Genomic DNA, 6,121 nt, shown 5'->3' on the forward strand with positions numbered 1-6,121 from the left:
TTTATGAGTACTTTACAAATAAATAAACTGGGATTCAGAGTTATAGCCATATAGCTAGGAATTAATACAGAATTGAACCCAGAATTGTCTGTTTCCATAGCCTGCCAGAACTCTGATGCCCCTATGATCCTCATCCAGTACCAGGGTGTATGAGCACGAGCTGGAGAATATGATAATCATGTCCCCAAATGTAACATGATACGATTTAGATAGCCCTCATCCTAGGCAAATGAGCTGGATAGAGAGGAATCATGTACTGTACGTGTATGTGTGTACTGGGGGGGGGGGGGTTGTATGTGTACGTGTACATTCTCTGAGGGCACTGAAGGAAATAGAGGGCCCAGAGCATGAATTTTGGTGAGGAGGAAAGCAGAGATGGAGACATTGTTGACTGGACAACTCAATCCATGCACAGCTTTGGTACGTCATCCACGTTATCTGACACTGTTATTTTTGGGAAGTATCGCAAGCAACTTTCTCCACTCTACTAAACAGTAACTTTCTAGAAGGTTAGGACCTTGGCTTCTTGGTTCTTAAAAATTCCCCCAGAATGTCAAATAACAATAATATTTAGTTTAGGGCTTCACAGTTTACCAGATACTTTCACAGATACTGACTAGACCTTCATAATCATTCCACAAGGAAGCTATTGTTGTCCTGACTTTGTTTATGAGGAAACATATATAATACATACATATGAGAGGTGAAGGAATTTAGTTATGGGCATATAACTTGTCTGGAGTTGCCACTGCTGACCACACCCTTAATTTCCACAATCATAAATGTTGGTAAGCCGGCGCCGTGGCTCAATAGGCTAATCCTCCACCTTGCGGCGCCGGCACACCGGGTTCTAGTCCCGGTCGGGGCGCCGGATTCTGTCCCGGTTGCCCCTCTTCCAGGCCAGCTCTCTGCTATGGCCAGGGAGTGCAGTGGAGGATGGCCCAGGTGCTTGGGCCCTGCACCCCATGGGAGACCAGGAAAAGCACCTGGATCCTGGCTCCTGCCATCGGATCAGCGTGGTGCGCCGGCTGCAGTGGCGGCCATTGGAGGGTGAACCAACGGCAAAGGAAGACCTTTCTCTCTGTCTCTCTCTCACTGTCCACTCTGCCTGTCCAAAAAAAAAAAAAAATGTTGGTATCAGGCAATGCCCTCATAAGGAATCTGAAATGGAACAGGTGCTCAAGAGTTACTAGTTTCTATTGTGCTTTCCAATTTATGACTTAAAAATGTTCTTTTTGCCATTCAACTAAATAAACATTTTTAAAATGTTGTTTTCATTCTATTTACAATATCCTACCAGGTACTTCAATATCTTCAGGCAAAGACTGGTTCATGTTCTCAAAGGATTTACCAAGGATGTAAGGAAATACAGGCTGTGTTGCAGAGACGCTCAGAAGACAGTCAAGAGTGGATTGGTCAGAGAAGGCTTCCTAGGTAACAGTGGGAAGGGGCTGTAAGAGCTAATCAATCCACCTGATGTGGGAAAGCTTAGATAATTTTGAGTTCATGAGCTGGAAGCCACACCTCCTTCACTCTGTGTTACCATGTTCACCTACCTGTTAATCAAGGGACCCCCTCCCCATGAAGTGTTTCCTCTAACCCGGGACCACGTACACACTTCCATTTTTCTAAAGCCCATAAAAAGCCAGGTAAAACAGAAGCTCACTCTCTCCTCCCCATGGACTCAGGACGAGCAGAACAGGGTATGAGCATTCCCTTTCTTTGGCTCATTCTCCCTTAATAAAGCCCTAATGAGCCTGTGTATTTTTCTCACTTTGTAAATAAAGTTTATCACACTGTATGCCATGTTTGGGCCTGTACTTAGAATTCTTCTCCAGGTAAAAGGCAAGAGTTTGGAAAAATTAATTTAGGCCTTATATAGTCTGTAACACACCCACCCACCCCTTTTGGTCTCAGTCTGAGAAAGAAGAACTTCTGCTGAGAAACCATTTTGATTGCCTTTGCTTGTTGTGTTAAGGGCACCCAGTCCCTTCCTTGTTCATGAGGGTGTATAAAAGGTGTCAGCAGATGATAGCTCAAGTGCGTGGGTTCCTGCTATCCACATGGGAGACCCGGATGGAGTTCCTGGCTCCTCCTTTGGCCTGATCGAGCCTTGACAATTGCGGGCATTCGGTAGTGCACCAGCACCTGGAAGATCCCTCTCTCCTCTCCACTTCTATCTGTCACTCTGCCTTTCAAATAAGATAAATAGACATTTTTAAAAAGTGTTCTAGGAGCATTTGGCAAAGCAATTAAGATGACTCTTGGAATGCCTGCAACCCATACTGGAGTGCTTCAGTTCAAGTCCCAGCTCCACTCCGGATTCCAGCTTCCTGCTAATGTGCACCCTGAGGGACAGCAGGTCATGGCTACAGTAGTTGGGTCCCTACAACCCATATGGAAGACTTCGACTGAGTTCCTGGCTCCTGGTTTTTGCCTGGCCCAGCCTCAGCTGTTGTGGCCATTTGGGGACTGAACCAATGGATGGGAGCACTCACTCTCTCTCTCTCTCTCTTCCCATTTCCCCTTCCCTTTCAAATAAATAAAAATTAATTTTTTAAAAAAAAAAGCTTCCTAGGGCTGGTGTTGTGGATTGGCGGGTTAAGCAGCCACCTGCAGTGCCGCATCCCATATGGGCATAGGTTAAAGTCTTGGCTGCTCTTCTTCCAGTCCAGCTCTCTGCTATGGCCTGGGAAAGCAATGGAAGATGACCCAAGTGCTTGGGTCCCTGCACCCGCGTGGGAGACCTAGATGAAGCTCTGGACTCTTGGGTTTGGCCTGGCCCAGCCCTGGCTGTTGCAGCAATTTGGAGAGTAAACCAGCAGATGGAATATTCTCTCCTCTCTAAAATAAATAAATAAATAAATATTTTTTTAAAAAATTCCTCGCAGTTCTCAGCTACAAATCCGAACTTCAATCTGTAGCTCTAAGAGCAATGTATCCTGGAATCTTTCATCCAGAGAACAATGTCTGAACTCCTAAGAACAGTGCAGTCTCTGTCAACACTGAAACCTCAATTGAAGGACAAACAGTTGATTTTTAGAGCAGGTCAATAATTAGCCTGTCTTTTGCAGGGAGAAGAGGGACAAGAAGGGATAAGGATAGACACAGTCGAGGTAAAATAAAGACATTCTGCAATTCACCCTAGAGATTTCCATAGTTCTAGACCTTGCCAGCGGTTTTGTAGCAAGTCAAAGCAGAAACTGACATTTGGGGTTCCAGAGCCTTCTGGAAGAGAGCCAGATAATGAATTACCAAAGGAATAGCTTCTGGCTCTCTTAACAACGGCAAGTCTCATGGCAGGTGAGGTGCTGAGGTGCTGTGGCAGCAGCAAACTAACAACAACAACAACAACAACAACTTGCCAGGATGATTGCTAGGCCCCAGTGCAGGACAGACTCTTTGTTGCTGCAGTCTGTAAATACAGCGAGATATGATTTATCATCCACAAGAGGTGTCCATACCACAACATTCTAACCAGAGACCTTTTAGGGTGGGTATGAATTGAAAAATATTTTTTACTAAACATTATTTTCATCCAAAAATTGAGAACTGACAGACAGACTTTGGCCAACAAGAAGGAAAAATATAATATTAAAAAGTTCATCATACAGATGCTATCTTCTTTTATTTTCCAAGCCTTCTTTTGTCCTCTACTATAAGAATAGACTTAGTAGTCTAATAGAAAAAAAATTAAGGTAAGATATTCAGGCTGCATTGCATAGCCTTCTCCCAAAACTAGTCTGAAACAACAAAGTAGAAGTTCCTCTTAGGAATATGTACAGGCCATTGCTCATGTAAAATCACACATTAACTCTACAAAGGACAATTGAAAACCTTTAAGTGGTTCCTTTTCCTGCCCTTCCCTTCTCAGAAGTTGGCTGCAAAGCTCTTGGTCAGTGCCGCAGGCTACTCTTTTATCTCAGTAACCTGAGTGCCTTTGCAAAGCCAGCCTGCAGGTCAGGTCTTAGGCTCCCTTCTCAGTATTCAGTGAATTCCCAGTCAAGTCCAGGCTCCAATCAGCTGCCTCCATTGTAAGTCTTTTGCAATTCGATGGATGGCTTGACCCTTGTGTCTTGAGGATTGGAATCTCTTGGGCAAGGATTGGATTTCACTGACCATGGCTACAGTGTTTGTACCAAGGTTATTAATATAGTCTACAGGGGGAATCATATTGAGAGCAAGCTGAGATTCACATGATAAAAGTTTGTGGCTTAAAGCTAGGCTGAGACAAACCCCCAGAAGCAGACAGGATAACCCTGAACAGATAACTACCCTGGGGATCATTGAACAGTGTGCCACAGTGAGCCCTTTCTGGGTTACTCTCGTAGACTCGTGCACACGCGCGGGCACACACACACACACACACACAGTGTCCTGCAATGCCAGTACGAGAAGAAAGTAGCCTCAGGGACACTCATCCACCAAGGTGTAGGGACTCAGAGGATTCTCTTCTCCAAAGCTCATTTTAAAATGAAAGAATAAGTCAGTCATACCAGCACAAGAATTAATAAGATCATTGGAGGAGCAGGCAAAGAGCACGCTCTCTGGAGTCAGACCAGGAATTGGAGATCAGTACTGTTCTTTCCAGCTCCATGGACCAATGCAAGTATTTAGGCTATTAGTGCCTCATTTTCTCATCTGTACAATGGGGATGATTCTAATCAGCTACATACCTTAAAAGATTCATGTAAGTGTTAGAGATGATGTATGTAAAGGAGTTTTCACAGGACCTGACAGAGAACAGGTATCCATCAAATGAAAGTCATTATTATCGAACAAGGCAGGAGAGATGTCTGGGATCTTCTTAGTGTCCTTCAACTCACAGCCCTGGATGAATGGTTTATATTTACTCTAGGCAAGATCCACTTTACACAAATAAGTCTTTTTCTTTTTTAAAGACTTATTTATTTGTTTGAAATTCAACAGTCGAAGCCAGCAGCCAGGAGCTTCTTTCAGGTCTCCCATGTGGGTGGAAGGGGTCCAAGGACTTGGGACATCTTCCGCTGCTTCCCCCAGGCCATTAACAGGGAGCTGGATCGAAAGTGGAGCAGCTGAGACTGGAACCGGCACTCATATGGGATGCTGGCACGGCAGGCTGCAGCTTCACCTGCTATGCCACAGTGCCGGCCCCTCAGATAAGTCTTTGAAACTTTACTTATTCTTTGCCATATTTTCTACTTTCATGGTTTCCTAAAATTTATTTACTTACTTATTTATGAGACAGAGAGAACCTCCATCCACTGGTTCACCCCCAAAATACTAGCATATGAGCTGGAGCTGGGAGCCTGTAACTCTATCCAGATCTCCTATGTGGGCTATGTGGGCGGCAGGAACGCAATCACTTGAACCATCACCACTGCCTTACAATGTTCTGCATTACCAGAAGCTGCAGTCAGGAGCCAGAGCCACAGACTAAACCAAAATACTCTAATGTGGGATGCAGGTGTCTATTTAACCACTAAGCCAAATACCAGCCCCTACCATGCTTTTAATTGCCCAAGTAATTTGTGAGTGAAAACTCTTTGTAAAAATGCAAATATCATAGAAAACATACACAACCACCCCCCTTACTCCCATACAGCCTCATTCCCTTTCCCTGAGGAAAAGCATTATTTTCAGGTTTTTTTTTTCTATGTTGCAGGGTTTTATTGCAACCAAGTGCACATGTGTTATACAAAACACACAGTGTTGCTTCTGTTTGGCTTTTTAAAAACAAAAATTAATGTTGTATGGGTATATATTTGTTGAACTATAATATACATATAGAGGAGTGTGCACAGAGTGAGTATGTGGTTGATGTATTTTCACAAACTGAACATACATGTATAATCAGCCTCTTATCAAGAAACATTACCATCACCTCAAAAAGCTCTCTTGTGCCCTGTTCCACTCAATAAACCCCCAGCAATAGCCACTATTCTGATTTATATCAGTGTAGATTAGTTTTTGCCTACTTTTTTTAACTTTATATAAATTGAATCATAGAATATATTAGTTTTATGTTGCTGTGTAACAAATTACCACAAACCCCTTAGTTTAAAACAACACAAATCTATCATCTCACACTTTAAGTCAAATCTCAGGCACAGTGTGATCAGATTCTTTTCCCCGTGGACTT

Source organism: Oryctolagus cuniculus, chromosome X (genome assembly GCF_964237555.1).
Source record: "Oryctolagus cuniculus chromosome X, mOryCun1.1, whole genome shotgun sequence".
Lineage (NCBI taxonomy): Eukaryota > Metazoa > Chordata > Mammalia > Lagomorpha > Leporidae > Oryctolagus > Oryctolagus cuniculus.